The 15,055-nt window shown below is 41.2% G+C and overlaps 1 long non-coding RNA gene across 1 annotated transcript in view; it reads left to right on the top strand.

Annotated features, from left to right (window-relative positions):
* Positions 1–313: 313 nt before the first annotated feature.
* The window catches only part of LOC110595464, an 18,352-nt gene continuing 3,610 nt past the window's right edge, over positions 314–15,055 (top strand). The window contains exon 1 of the long non-coding RNA XR_002481856.1: positions 314–483. This is a non-coding gene — a long non-coding RNA (uncharacterized LOC110595464). The remainder of the gene's footprint in view (positions 484–15,055) is intronic.

Below are 15,055 nucleotides of genomic sequence, written 5' to 3'. Positions count from 1 at the left end.
CCCCGCCCTCTACGCGGACTCACCCACACACTGACCTCACTCCCTCTCGAACCCGCAGAGAACCTTAAGACCCGAACTCACTTCGCTAAACTTCTCCCACTTCGCGGAGCCTCGCCCGCACGCCCCTCCCGAAAACCTCCACAGAGGGTCCGCCACGTTTCCTTGCAGAGCGGAGAGCGGGCTTCCGGCGTTTCCTCGGCGGCGTTACGTCCGCGCCGACGCCGCCCGGGCGCCCGGGAGGCGGCCATCTTTGGAAGCCTGACGTACGGACGGCCCTGTCCGGGCGGCTGTTCTCGGACTAGACGGTGATGGAGAGAGGGTCAGGGGCTGGAGTTAGCACAAGGGAAAAAACACGACGTGGCGGTGAAGTTCTTTGAACGGCCGGGAGGAGGGGTGGAAATAAGTTGGTTGCCTTCTCCTTGCGGGGACAACGAACAGCACAGACCTCAAAGCCCGGAGCCCATCGCAGAGGCGCGGCGTACGGTATGGCTGTGACATCTCAGTTCAGTGGGAAGTGAAAATAACCTTTGGGCCCCTTAATCGCTATTCTGAATGGGAAGCGTTTTGGAGGCCATATAAAAACGCGCAAGGCGGACAATAAACAAGTGATGCGTGGGCTCTCATACCGCGTTTGCGCACTTAGGAAAGAGCCCCCTGGGCGCGGCCATCTTAGCGGAAGCACAGTGTCCGTACAGCGGGGTGGGGGCGGGGGGAATGCTGTCTGTAGTTTGGCGTAGAAGGGACAGAACTTGAGAAGGAAAAGGTCTGGAAAAGTGAGATGGGATGGGAGAGCCCGGATCACAAAGTGATCTGGAAAAGTGGGGCTTAGGAACATCTTTCCAGCCTCATCCCAACCATGCCCTTTACCCTGTCAGGGCTCCAAACAGGCACCCTACATGTTATGAATGGAATGATATGTATTTTATGTGACTCCTTTCACACCTCGTACTTGATGTGATGTTCATCCGTTTTTACATGTTCATAGTTTGCTTCATTTGTTGCTTAGTATCCCGTTGTAGGGGTACAGTTAAATCCCCTACATAGGGGACCTTCAAGTTGCGAACTTTCAAGAATGTGAGCGAATGTGCATTGGCATGTCCAGTTACATAAGTGAGTTCAGATATGTGGCATACATTGTCATGTGCATGCATCCTCTACAAGTGGTTGTGCTTTTATGTATTTTGCTGTTCTGTATAGAATAGAGTAGTGCGATATCTTTATTTCAAACCCAGGATGTCCATAAGAAAATGTAAAAGCAACGGTGATGTGGCTGGTACTGTCTATCCCATTGTGTTAGTTGGGTACCTAGGCTGACTTTGGTGGACTTAGAGCAAATTGGACTCATGAACACGCTCTCACAACGTATGTAGGGGACTTAACCATTCCAGATTGTATTTAATAGTTCACCAGTTGGTTATTTCTGGTAATTTGGACTTTGCAAATAGAACTACTTTGAATGTTCATGTCCAAAAAAGTAAATCAAGTTACCATTACCTCAAAGAACTGCATTTTCCACAGTCCTGTGGGGTCTATACCACCTCACCAAGAAGACTTTGCCATTTGCATTTCTAGCCGTGCCCATCTCATGTTCTCCTGCTCCTTCCCCCATCCTGTCTCTGTAGGCTCACTCACGCCGAGGAATCAGAGATCTTGAGGACACAGGCTGTGGCACACTGATCCCAGAGTTATCTACTTGCAACACCATCTTAGGCCATTATCCTTCTCAAAATGTACCTGATAACAGTCGTGTAACCTCAAATCAAAGCTGAAGTCAGTCTCATCTTTAATTCCAACCATTTTTCACTTCCTCCATCCTTACTACACTGGTCCAGTGTCTCAACTGAGATATTGGAATCGTTCCTACTTGCACCATTGGCCATGCAGTACCATTTGGCAAGTATAAACCTACAGTAAGAATGTGCAGTTATGAGGGTGCAACAATTATGTCTCAGAAATGCTTAGATAATCTACATAGGCACAAATCAATTTGATCAGTGATCTACATTTCACTATGTATATGCTAGCGGAAGACAAACAAAGACATCCACCCCTGTAAATGTATAATGAGGAGTTTTTCCATGAGGATGACTCATTAATAATCAGGAATAAATAGGATGAAGTGTTTCAGAGAATGAAGTATGAAAATGTCTTCTTCATGGATAACTGTTTGAGTAAAGCAATTTGATTAGACAGTAAGCTCAACATGAAAATACTTATGTGAATATTAAACCACAAATAATATGCTAGTGGGGTATGTGTTGTGTATGTTATTGTAATTTCATATATAATTTTAGATACAGTCCAAATTTGCCTAAAAATGAGGATATGCGTAACACTGATTAAAAATGCTACTTCTAGCCGGGCTCGGTGGCTCAGCCTGTAATCATGCACCTTTGGGAGGCTGAGGTGAGTGGATTGCCTGAGCCCGTGGGTTCGAGACCCGCCTGGGCAGCGAGACCTCATCTCTACAAAAAATCAAAAAATCAGCCGGGCGTGGTAGCGCATGCCTGTAATTCCGGCAACTTGGAAGGCTGAGGCGGCAGGATCGCCTGAGCCCAGCAGGTTGAGGCTGCGGTGGCCGGGAGCGGCCACTGCACTTCAGTCTGGGTGACAGAGTGAGACTCCAACTCAAAAAAAATAAAAATAAAATAAAAATGCTACTTCTGGAGATCAAAATAGTATGAATCATGACTTCTTTTTCATTATTTTCTTCCTCCTTCCCTCCCTTCCTGCCCTTCACCCCCCACCCCAGGCTGGAGTGGCTCACTGTAACTTTGAGCTCATAGGCTCCAGTGATCCTTCTGCACCGCCTCCTGAGTAGCTAGGACTAGAGGCTCATGCCACCATGCCATTTAAATATTTTATCATCAAGTTTGTTCCTATGTGTATTAGTTTTCTATTCATTACATAACAAATCACCACAAATTTAGAAGCTTGACAAAAACTTATTTTCTCATAGTTCTTGGAGCAGAAGTCTGTCAGGCTTGGCTGTGTTTTTTATGTAGGGTGTCTCAAAGCCAAAATCAAGAGGTCAGCTTGCCTGGCCTCTATTCCTGAGACTTGAGGAAGAATCCTCTTCTAGGATTATTTAGGTTGTTGGCAGATTAATTTTCTTGGCACAATTCACTCAACATCTCCTCCCTCCTCCTGCCAGCTTTAAATACAATAGTGTGTAAAAATCTCTGTCATGTTGCAAATTTGTGACTTCTGTATTTTTCTAGTTTCATTATTAAGTGCTCAGGTAATCCAGGATAATCTCTTGATGCTAAAGTCAACTGACTAGTAGATCTAATTACAACTGCAAAGTCTCTTGTCATGTAACATAACATAATCATGAGAGTAGCTCTGGGGTTGGAGATTTGCCTGTGATATTATGACACTAGTGAATTTTTTGCAATGAACACATTATTTTTAAAAATTATTAATATATCTACAAAATTATCACCATAGGTTACATCATGTGATGATTTCTTATAAGGAAGAAGGAAGGGGAAAAAATCCTTAAATTTTAAAATTTTGCTACATTTTATTTTCTTATAATAAAGTATGTGTTATAATTTAGAAATGCTGCAATAAGGAAAGTATTGCCATCATGTCAGTCTTGAGGCTGGAGCAACACTTAACACCTTTTTGTCTTTTATCCCCTTTGTCTTCTCTTTCTTCCCTGCACTTTCTATATCCCACCATCCAAGTTTTCTGCACCACCATATTATGCTTGTGCTCACCTTCTCTGTGCCCTCTACTTACTCCCATGTATCACACAGCCATGTGCTGTCAGTGCTCCCAACAATCCAGTGTTAAACAATGCTGCTGATTGTTTTTGACAAATGCACTATGGATAGAGTGTTCACACAGATGAGGCTCTGAGTCAAGTCAAATAGAAAAAAACTATGAATATAGAGCTATTCAACAAACTGCCAGACAGGTTAAATAGAATTCTCTGGGGATGGGAAATTTGGGGGTATTTCAGAGTAATCTCTGCCTCATCAAGTGGTGCTTGTGTGCATATTTTTACTGTTATTCTAGTTAAAATGTGGTTGATTTTCAAGGCTACCTCTGAGCTTAGGAGATGGGATGGGATTAGGGCAAGTTCAGATTCACAAAGCTCACTTGTGGTTGGCAGTGTGGACTTAATTGGCTGCTCTAGAAGGAAAACTAAGTGGTTTCTAGTCAGGGCCTCAAAACTAGGTCTAGATTGCCTTAAACAAACAAACAAACAAAACCTATATTATACTCCTGCCGTCTAATCTAGCAGATTCCAACCCTGTAAAACCAACTCAGTCTCTCTTTCTTTTTTTTTTTAATTTTTAATTTCAAAAATGTGGAGTGCAATTCAGGGTTAGGTATACAAATGTTCATTATGCAGGTACCCTTGTTGATGAGGTGCGCTCTGCCCCTGCAGTTTCTCACTACTGCCAATCCCAACCTGGCAGTTTTCCCACTACTGCCAATCCCGAATCCTGTACCTCCCCCCGCCCCCTGGCAGTTTCCCACTACTGCCAATCCCTTTCTTATAGTATTACGATAAATGTCCAAGTTCTGTTTATGAGTGAGAACATATGGTACTCAGTTCTTTGTTTCTGTGATATCAGTCTCTATTTCACCTTATTTTCCTCATCATATAAAATATATTCTCCAGGAAACTGTGCATTCCAAACATAACCCAGCTTTATCTGGGCCCAGTTTCACCTCCTGAAGATCTTGCTTTTACCACATAACTTCCACAGCCTTGAAATGCTGAAGATATCCCCCAAATTTGGGCTTATTTCTAGGAGTTTACACTATCAGGATCTTTATATTCAATTCAGCTTTCCCCATAAAATTAGACTTTGCTTTATACATGCACAGATGTAAAACTCAAGCCCCCCCAAACATTCCCAAAAGGCTAGGTGTAGTTCCTGCTACTCAGGAGGCTGATGTGGGAGGATTACTTGAGTCCAGGATTACTGAGCTGTAGTGCATTATGTTGATCAGGTGTCCGCACTAAGTGTGACATCAATTTTGTGACCTAGTGAGAGCGAGGGATCACCAAGTTGGTCTCTCCTTAAGGAGGGTTGAACTGGCCTAGGTTTGAAACAGAGCAGGTCAAAACTCCTGTGGTGACCAGTAGTGGGATCACGCCTGTGAATAGCCACTTCACTCCAGCCTGGGCAACATACTGAGGCCCTGTCTCAAAAATAAATAAATATTTTTAAAATTCCCAAAAGAATTCACTAACATAAGAAAACATCAGCAACCCACGTAGCCTTTCTTGAAGATATTGTAAGGGTGATGCCCAGGGACAGAGATAACAGGGCACTCTAGGGCAAACAATGCAATATCTTCTTATAATACTTGTTTTTTCTCTAAAATCCTTCTAGAATGCTCTGCTTGTGAGCCCTTATGTACTCATGGTACAACAGGCAATATGAACATCCCTCTTCCCTTGCCATCAACCCAGTTCTAATTGGGATAGTGTGAAGAGGTCCAGGCAGATGCTACACATGCAGTGACTTTGCGTCACACCTGAGAAATTCTGAGCATAGGAAAACCCAATCTTACAAAGGGAATGGCTAGCAAACCTGTTACATTCTTTGCCCCAGAGGGAAGTAGGAAGCAGGGCTGTCCACTGCCCCAGAGGGTAATACTCTTATCTTCTGAGACTCTTTTTGCATGTGCGCACACACACACAGACACACAGACACACACCCACACACACACACACACACAAAGACAGTCCAGAACAAAAATTGCCTATGCATCTGTTCATGAGATATAAACATACATGAGATACCCATCAGAATTATCTTCCAACATATGCCATGCTACATCCTGCGTGACTGAGTGGTAAAGGATCCTGAAAGAGGAACAACACAAGATAACACAATTCACAAAATACTTTTTAGAACTAGAAAGTGAGGAAAACAGGGGGCACTTTGCTTCACAGGATAAAGGACCCGAGTTTCTTACCCATCAGACTTTTAGTAGTATAAAATGACATAGTTAAGTAAGCCTTCAAGGGCAAAGTACAGAAAGTGCAAAGAAAACTCCCAGTTTTGATCTCAAAAAGATGTTATGATAAAGTGTGACTGTTTACAAAATATAGTGCAACTGCTTGCAAGACAATGTATACCTTTTTATCTAACCCAACACAACAGATACTGCACTTTTAGAACTTGCCTCAGCAAGTTGACTTTGCCATTATAGGCATTCTTGGCTAGTTGTGACTTTGCATGTACACCAAGTATGTTTTCAGCAAAGTTCAATCAAGGCAGTGTTCTCCAACATCTCCTCCTTTTTGATTTAATTGTTGCATAAGGGAAGTCATAAAATTTTTGATTGAAGAGCCTTCATTTGATTTCTCATGGTTAATCCGATTCTGCAGACTGCACAGAAAAGAAAAAACACAGTTACAGCCACCATATGAGAAACAACAAGAATAATATTTTTATTTTTGAACCACGTTCGTGGATTAAAAGCTTGAAATTCAGTTACTATACTTTCAATGGTTTGGTCATTAAAAGTATCTAATTGTATAGAGCTCAGTTGTGTATCATTTTGTAAAATAAGGATATCTAAAGTTACATTATGTTGTCCCCATGCTTCTAAGACATGAGCCTTAATATCATAATCATAGTCGCTACTGTTATACTTCAGGAGGGTAATATAGTAAGTAGTAACACTATAATGACAAGGAAGTTCCATTTGGGTATGGATGTTCGCTAATTCTTTACCCAGTCAAAACACCGCATCTTTCAGACTATTTAATTCACTTGAAAAGTCAAATCTATAGAATGTTGAACATGCCACAAATGAGAAGAGTTCTGAACAAGATTATTTACAAAATTATGAGTTTGAACTTCTTGGGACAAGGACACAGCTGATGTGGTCACAGATGTAATTATTCCAATAATAGTGAAAATAACACCAATAATTAAACCTATTGTCCATTTTCCTCTGTGCAACACTTTTTGAAATATAAAGTGTAGAATCTGCAAATTGTGTTTGTTCTCATTGTTCAGTAAGATTTACAGGTATCCATACTGCAGTAGGCTGATACATAAGCATAATTGATTGATTTTTGTTATCCTGATTAATACAATGATGTAAATAACAATTTACACATTCAGTATGATATAGCTGGGTAGTGGGATTGAGTTGGATATGAATATTTTTACCAACCGTAAGTCAAAGGGAGCAAATATCTAAGCTTGAACCCAACTAGTTCTGTTATGAACAACACTCATTGTAGTACCATACTTATTAGTACGAGTGTAACTTACTCTCCAAAAGGTCAGTTTTTATAACTTACTCTTCATAGGGCAGCCCCAATGTCCACTGAGTATTCTGTAGTGGCCCATGCTTATGTTTTAATTGGAGTCTGGCCAGGCCCCCAGGTTATCTGTTTGGCTTCTCGAGTTCCCCTTATCGGCATCCTAGAGTGGGTAACCTGGGCTTTCCACACTCCACTGGCTCCCAGGGTCATCTGCTGAAAGTCACACATCAGTTGGTCTCCCTCCATGCCACTGTTTTACACACCTACCAGGAACCCCAAAGGGTGCAGCTGCGGTTTCTGGAAAGACACAAGTAAATCCTCTACCCTGGGCTGTTAAGGGATCAGGGCTTTTCCATTTTCCCTCTTCTGGTGTCTTCCAGTACACCAGTGGAGAGTTACCAGGTGAGCACTGGCCATAATGACGCTCATTGGAGTCATCCCCTAATCATTGCATGTGAAAAAATGTAAAGTAAGTAAGGCTTGTTTGAGAAGTCTAGAGGGAGAGGAAAAGGCTCCTGTTTCCCCTTTTGTTTTTTAAGTTGAAACTTTAGTTTATGATAAGTGCACTCCTCTGTTGCCTGTTGTTGAGGGTTGTATGGAATGCCAGTCATATGTAAAGTGCCCCATGTTTGACAAAATTCTGCAAAAGCTTTACTACTATAAGTGGGTTCATTATCAGTTTTAGTGCACTACAGAAGGCCAAGCACAGCAATCACTTCCAAGCAATAATTTTTGATATGTTGAATTGTTTCACCTGCAGACACCCTTTTAAAATTAGCTTTTGTTGGAACTTTTTCCTATAAGAAATCTCAGATTAACTTAAACTTTAATCTTAATTTTCTAAAAATATAACAAGAATAATTGGTAATACTTTAAATAAAAAAGTTGTATAATTATTTGGTTTTTATTAACTCAGTTTATGCAATTAATCCTTGTTTTTTTAGCAGTTTTATATTGGATTAGCAATTTTCATGAGCACACAAGTTATTAATAAGAGTTTTGGAAGATTTTAAAATTGTTAGCAATCTTTATTGAATGACATTTTGGGGATTTTAGCTAAAATGACCATATGTGTGACATCTGACGTAAACCTTTAACAGTTTGAATTTAAAGACATAAGTTTGTTGACAATATAAGTACAAAAAATATTACAGAAGTAAAGCTTTATATTTTAAAGTTTTTAGCAGAAATGATATTTAACCAACAGACCAATGGATTCAGACAAAATTAAAGCATCCTATTTTACTAATTTTTAATATTACTAAGGATTGATGAATTTGTGCTTAAAAAATACTGCTGCTTTGATTAAATGGTGTTTTGACATAGCATCAGTGATTGATATTAATGGTACATTTATAGATATATTTTTTGCAAACTACATTGTTTATAAAATTCCTTTCATACACTTTTTTTTACAAATCTTCCACATACCATCCTTGACATACTCATACCATTCTTCGACATGCTTAAACCCTCCATTTTTTGCCCTGTACGTTCCCATTTTCAGATAACTATTCACTTCATTACAGGACAAAACTGCCATACAAGGTTCTTTTCTAGACAAAACTTTTCTTTCTTCCTTACCTTCTTTTTTTTTATACCAAAAACATGCTTTTACATTAACAACCTTTTTACACCTTTCCTTTGCTTTTTTTTTTTTTTTAAGGTTTTAAAGCAAAGTTTATTAGAGAGAAAAGACACATTGTAGAGAGAATACAGGTACCTTAGGGCTTCCTGTTAGCAGAGAGTTTTAGGCATTATCCAAAATGATGATTAGGCAACCTATTTTCTAAGCTATGCCTATCTGCAAAACACTCATCTGTGTCTGAGCTATGCTAGCTGTCTTTCCTCAACTTCCCCTCTGTGAGATTTTGATTCCATAATCAAAGGGAGTGATGAGGGAGGAAGGTCCATCTTCTGTAACTTCTTCAAAGCTGATAAGGGACGTAGACCTACCTAGCCAGGGACTGAAAATCTCTCCCTATCTGATCTGATGCATCCAAGTTGGTTTCAATGGTGGCATTAATCTCAGGCACCAGTTCAAGTTCTTGCATGATCTTTGTACAGGCATGAAAATGCTTGATTCTGAGGCTGGGGCTGCGGTTGCTAGCACCACGTAGTGCGGCTTCCTGACAGCTCTGTGGCCCGTTCCAAGTCACCTCAGGTCATATGCCAAATCAAGGTAGGCCGGTTCCAATCAGCATCTCAAAAGTAATTTGAACATTGTTTTTCTGATTCACGTAGACTTGCTCTTGGCAAAAGTCTGACAAAGTAGACTTCCAAATTTAATAATTCCCTCCATCTAAGGTACCCTTTGTCACCATATGCCAATCCCAAGGAGGAAGCTGATGTCTTACCATACTTTCCACTATACTTACAATAAAGGAAGCTGTGATGCCATTCTGTAACAAGCTATCATGGAGAGCCTTAAGGGTCTTAAAATCAAAAGGAGCATGCATGTGTATAGTTTGTCCTTGGACTTGTGGATCGGAGGCAATAGTTATAGGGCAGGCCAGAAAGGTTTCATGGTCTATGCTAGCAGATTGTAAAGCTGACTGCAGTTTTGTAATGCCGCCTCCATAAAATATTTATTTTATCAGGCAGAGATTTGTCTTGATCATCACTAATGAAAAGACTGGTGTGGGGGGGAGTTGTAGGCATAAGTTTTTCTTCCCATTCCCATAAAGGCTCCAGTACATGCTTAACTAATCCACATGTAGAAAAAATAGAAACAGAAAGAGAAGCCCCAGACTGATGTGCCCATTTTAGATTTTTTCCTCCTCGTTCCCAGCATTCTGAGTCTACAGTACCTACCTCTGGGAACGAAGGGTTATGTTTAACTACAGCTTCTAACAATTCCTCTATTTTAAACTCAGGCACCTGAGCTCCTAACTGCTTCAACATACATTTAACCAATTGAATATAATGTTTAGTTTCTTGAGACTAATTCTGCTCCATTTGTTACCCTGGTTATTCAAAACTTCTACTTGCCTATTCACGGTGGCAGCTCTGTGGAGTGTGACTCTGTGGAGTGCAAGACTACCGTTCACCATTTGTTACTTCACTTTCTTTCACTTTCTCCGCTCCTAACAGACCTTCTCTTCAGGTCCCTGTTTGGGCACCACTCTGTTGCATCCTGTGTGGCTGGGTGGTGAAGGATCCTGAAAGAGGAACGGCACAGATAACACAATTCACAAAACACTTTTTAGAACTAGAAGATGGGGGAACCAGGGGGCACTTTGCCTCACAGGACAAAGGCCCCAAGTTTCTTACCCATTAGACTTTTATTAGTTCAAAATGACATAGTTAAGTAAGTCTTCAAGGGCAAAATACAGACAGTGCAAAAAAACTCCCAGTTTTGATCTTAAAAGCTTTTATGATAAAGTGTGACTGTTTACAAAATATAGTGCAGCTGCTTGCAAGACAATGTATACCTTTTTATCTAACCCAACACAACAGATACTGCAGTTTAGAACTTTCCTCAGCACACTTGCCTATCTGGCTTTGCCTTTATAGGCATTCTTGGCTGGTTGTGACTTTGGACGTATGCCAAGTATGTTTTCAGTAAAGTTCAAGCAGGGCAGTGGTCTCCAATACCCCACATCTTTAAAATAAAATTTTACAGTGAAGAAATAAATGGCAGTGTTGGAGACCGCTACCCTGCTTGAGCTTTGCCGAAACATACTTGGCATGCGTGCAAAGTCACAACCAACCAAGAATGCCTATAATGACAAAGCCAGATAGGCATGTATGCTGAGGCAAGTTCTAAACTGCGTGTCTTTTGTGTTAGATTAAGTAAGTAGTTATGCATTAACCACACTGTTTTACAAGCAGCTGCACTAGGCCCTGTAAACAGTCACATTTTATTGCAAGAAACTTTCTGAGATCATACCAGAAAGTTTCCTTTAAGCTGCTTGTACTTCATCCTTAAATGCTTACTTAACTATGTCGTTTTGTACTAATAAAAGTCTGGTGGATAAGAGATTTGGGGCCTTTGTTCCATGGAGCAAAGTGTTTTCTGGTCCCCTGCTCTCTAACCTGAAAAGTGTCTTGTGAATTGTGTTATACTGTGCCATTCCTCTTTCAGGATTGTTTACCATCCTGTCATGCAGGATGAAGCAGTGGGGTACAATTCAGAGTTAGATATACAAATGGTCATTGTACAGGTAAAGTTTAGGCTTCACTTTGGTCCCCACTTCACCTGGTTTGAGATCAGGTACCCTTATTGATGCAGTGTGCCCCATCCCTCCCTTCCCTGGCAGTTTCCCACTACTGCCAATTCCTTTCGTATAGTATTATGATGATTGTTCAGGGTCTGCTTATGAGTGAGAACATGTGGTATTCATTTCTTTGTTTCTGTGATAGGTCATTCCGAATTACAAATTCTAAGTCCATCCAAGTTGCTGCAAAATTCATAATTATGTCCTTTTTTATGACTGTATAAAATTTCCCAACAGTGGCTCACTCCTGTAATCCCAGTACTTTGGGAGGCAGAGGCAAGAGAATTGCCTGAGCCCAGGGTTCAAGAGTAACCTGGGTAACTTGGCAAGACTTCATCTCTATAATAAATAAAAAATTAGCCTGGTGTGGTAGTGTGCTCTTGTAGTTCTAGCTACTTGGAAGGTTGAGGTGAAAGGATCTCCTGAGTCCAGAAGGTCAAGGCTATGGTGGCCATGACAGTGCCACTGCATTCTAGCCTGGGTAACAGAGTGAGACTACAACTAAAAAAAAAAAAAAAATTCCCATGCATGCACCACTTGGTCAACCACCATGATTCAACAGATTTTGAAGGGCTGAGACAGAATCTGTTCAATTAGCTTCAAACAGCATTGAATTAAGATTACTATCGGCCAGGCTCAGTGACTCAGCCTGTAATACCGCGCTTTGGGAGGCCGAGATGAGTGAATTGCCTGAGCCCGTGGGTTCGAGACCCACCTGGGCAACTTGGCAAGACCTCATCTCTACAATAAATCAAAAAATTAGCAGGTGTGGTAGCACGTGCCTATAGTTCCAGCTACTTGGAAGGTTGAGGCGGAAGGCTCGCCAGAGCCCAGCAGGTCAAGGCTGCAGTGGCTGGGAGCAGCCACTGCACTCCAGTATGGGTGACAGAGTGAGACTCCAACTCAAAAAAAAAAAAAAAGATTACTATCACTCAAGTACAATGTATCAGGATGAAAATAACCTGCTATATTCACCTCTGCTATCCCCACGTATATCCCACAATTAACCAGCCAAAGAAACCCCAGTCCACACCAGGGTCCACCTTAGAAAGATGTCACTTCTCCATAGGTTTCTGTACTGACATTCTGAAGGTGATGAATTACTAAATAACAGTGCACAAAAATGTACAATTTACATATTTATAATAAGATGAGGGGATTTTGCATTCCTGATCCAGAGAAAGCAGAGTGGAGTTATGATTCATGAGCAGAAAGGGACTGACAGTTGGAAAACACACTGAAACTAGGGCAGGAATGTTCAGCAACCACCAATTAGGATTATGAAATAGGGAACACAAGCATGAAAGATGGCGGAGAGGGTGTGAAAGGACACAAAGGTGCTCACCAGGACAGGGATACTTCTGGTGGCTCTGGACTCAGGGAAGGATCTGGGGGAAACTTTAGTCCCGTGAATGTGTCAGACTTGCTGCTTGCGCCTGAACAAGAAGAAAACCATGAAGCCACTGGACAAGTTTATGAGCATTGAAAACAAAACCTCAGGACATACAAATAATGCTGCATATAATAAGTCTAATCTTTTGGCACAGCCTGGAGTAGAACAGTCTCCAGAATCTCTTTTTGTGATGTTCTTGCTGCTCCATTTGACAAAGTCATACACAGGGAAAATGAGATTTGCCACCATGTACAGAATCCAGCAGAAAAGAATAAAGTAACCAATGTACCTTGGGACATTTACCTTTAAATCTTTCCACCTGGAGTTCATGGGGCTGACCAAGATGGTCTGGAAGACACTCAAGAGGCAGGTGATGCTAATGGACACACTCCAGCCCACACTTTGGACATACAAAATAAGTCTGCATCCCAAATCATTGAAGACATGTTTTAACCCAAAAGTTGTCATTATATGAGGAACTCCTTTAGAGAGAATAACTAAGCAGTTGGCTGTAATCAAGTGCTTGAAAATGAAATCTGTGGACCTCAGTCTGCTTTCAGTGTGGGAAAGGAAGAGACAGTAACAAAGAAGAGAGAAATTGCCCAGGATTCCAACAGTAGACTGTGCTAAGAAGATGATTCCTATTGCCAAATCCTTGGAGGCCATTCTGTCATTCAGCACATTTTCCTTACGATTATGGCATTTTCTTTAAGTGACTATCCTTTAAATCATTCTTCTGAGCAAAAGAACCTTCTTAGAGATTTTCAGGGAAAGGAAAGGCAGAGGCCAGGCAGTTTAGCTTTGCAAGATGCTCAAGGAAAAGGTTAGCTCAGCCAAGGAGGCAGCAAAGAAAAAGTCCAAGAGAAGATCTGTGTGGTTGTTGGCTAATCCTGCTTCTGCAAAAGTGGAAGTGAAGCCAAAAAAGGATAAATCTTCCGACAAGATAAGTACAAACAAAAATGAAAATCTTCAGATAAGATATGCGCAGACAAAAAGGAAAACAGGCCAAGTGGCTAATCAAGAAACTGAAGAGTTACCTGCAGAAAACAGAGAAACTAAAACTGAGAATGCAGCCTCTGATGAGAAGAGACAGAAAGAAGCCAAATCTGATTAATATCATATACCGTATCTCTCTGTATCTCTCTTGCTCTCCTTTTTTGTTATTGCTGTTGTTATTGTTGTTTTTTGAGTCGGAGTCTCACTCTCACCTAAGCTGGAGTGCAGTGGCATGCTCACAATCACTGCAGCCTCGACCTGCTGGGCTCAGGGGATCCTTCTGCCTCAACCTTCCACAGGCACGTGTCACCACGCCTGGCTGATTTTTTTGTTAAACCCCTGAGCTCAGGCAATCCTCTCACCTCCACCTCCCAAAGTGCTGGGATTACAGGCATGAGCCATCGCGCCCTGTTCACATACTGTATCTTATCAGTGGGCCCTGTCTCCCTTCTTGTACAATCCAGAGAGATATTTTATCAACTATTTTGTCATTGCAAGTTTTTTAGTAGTTCTAGAAACATTTTTAAGAAAGAAGGAATTCCATGCATCCCATTTTTAAAGTGTAAATGCTTTTCTTTTTTTCTTTCTAGAGGTGAAATAATTCACTGGTTGGTTGTTTTTTTTTTTTTTTTTGGTCTAACCAGAAAATAGTGTGGGATATTGAATTACACGAGACTTTGACTATCTTGGGTGTCAGGCTGACATTCCATAGTTGGGGGTTAGTTGTTTTTTTTTAATTGTATGATACACAATGCACTAAATGGCAATATGGAGTCACAGTCCTACATTTAATGTCTTGAACCTTTTGCATTACTTCTATTACCATGTTAGTTTTTGGTAGAATTGTTTCCTAAAGAAACCACACCTTGATCATCTGTCAGAATTGTGTGCACTCTGTATCATCTTTGGTCGTAGTAGTCCTGTTTTCCTAATAAGTTTGTTAATGTGCTGTGAAAGATTAAACAATTGAGTATGCTATGCATATAATAATAAATTGAAAGCTGGGCTCGGTGGCTCAGCCTGTAATCCCGCGCCTTTGGGAGGCTGAGGTGAGTGGATTGCCTGAGCTGCGGGTTCGAGAACTGCCTGGGTAGCGAGACCTCATCTCTACAATAAATCAAAAAATCAGGAGGGTGTGGTAGTGCGCGCCTGTAATTCCGGCTACTCGGAAGGCTGAGGCGGAAGGATCGC

Source organism: Carlito syrichta, unplaced genomic scaffold (genome assembly GCF_000164805.1).
Source record: "Carlito syrichta isolate Samal-C Ts95f unplaced genomic scaffold, Tarsius_syrichta-2.0.1 Scaffold302083, whole genome shotgun sequence".
NCBI classification, from domain to species: domain Eukaryota; kingdom Metazoa; phylum Chordata; class Mammalia; order Primates; family Tarsiidae; genus Carlito; species Carlito syrichta.
This window is presented reverse-complemented; position numbering and strand designations above follow the sequence as displayed.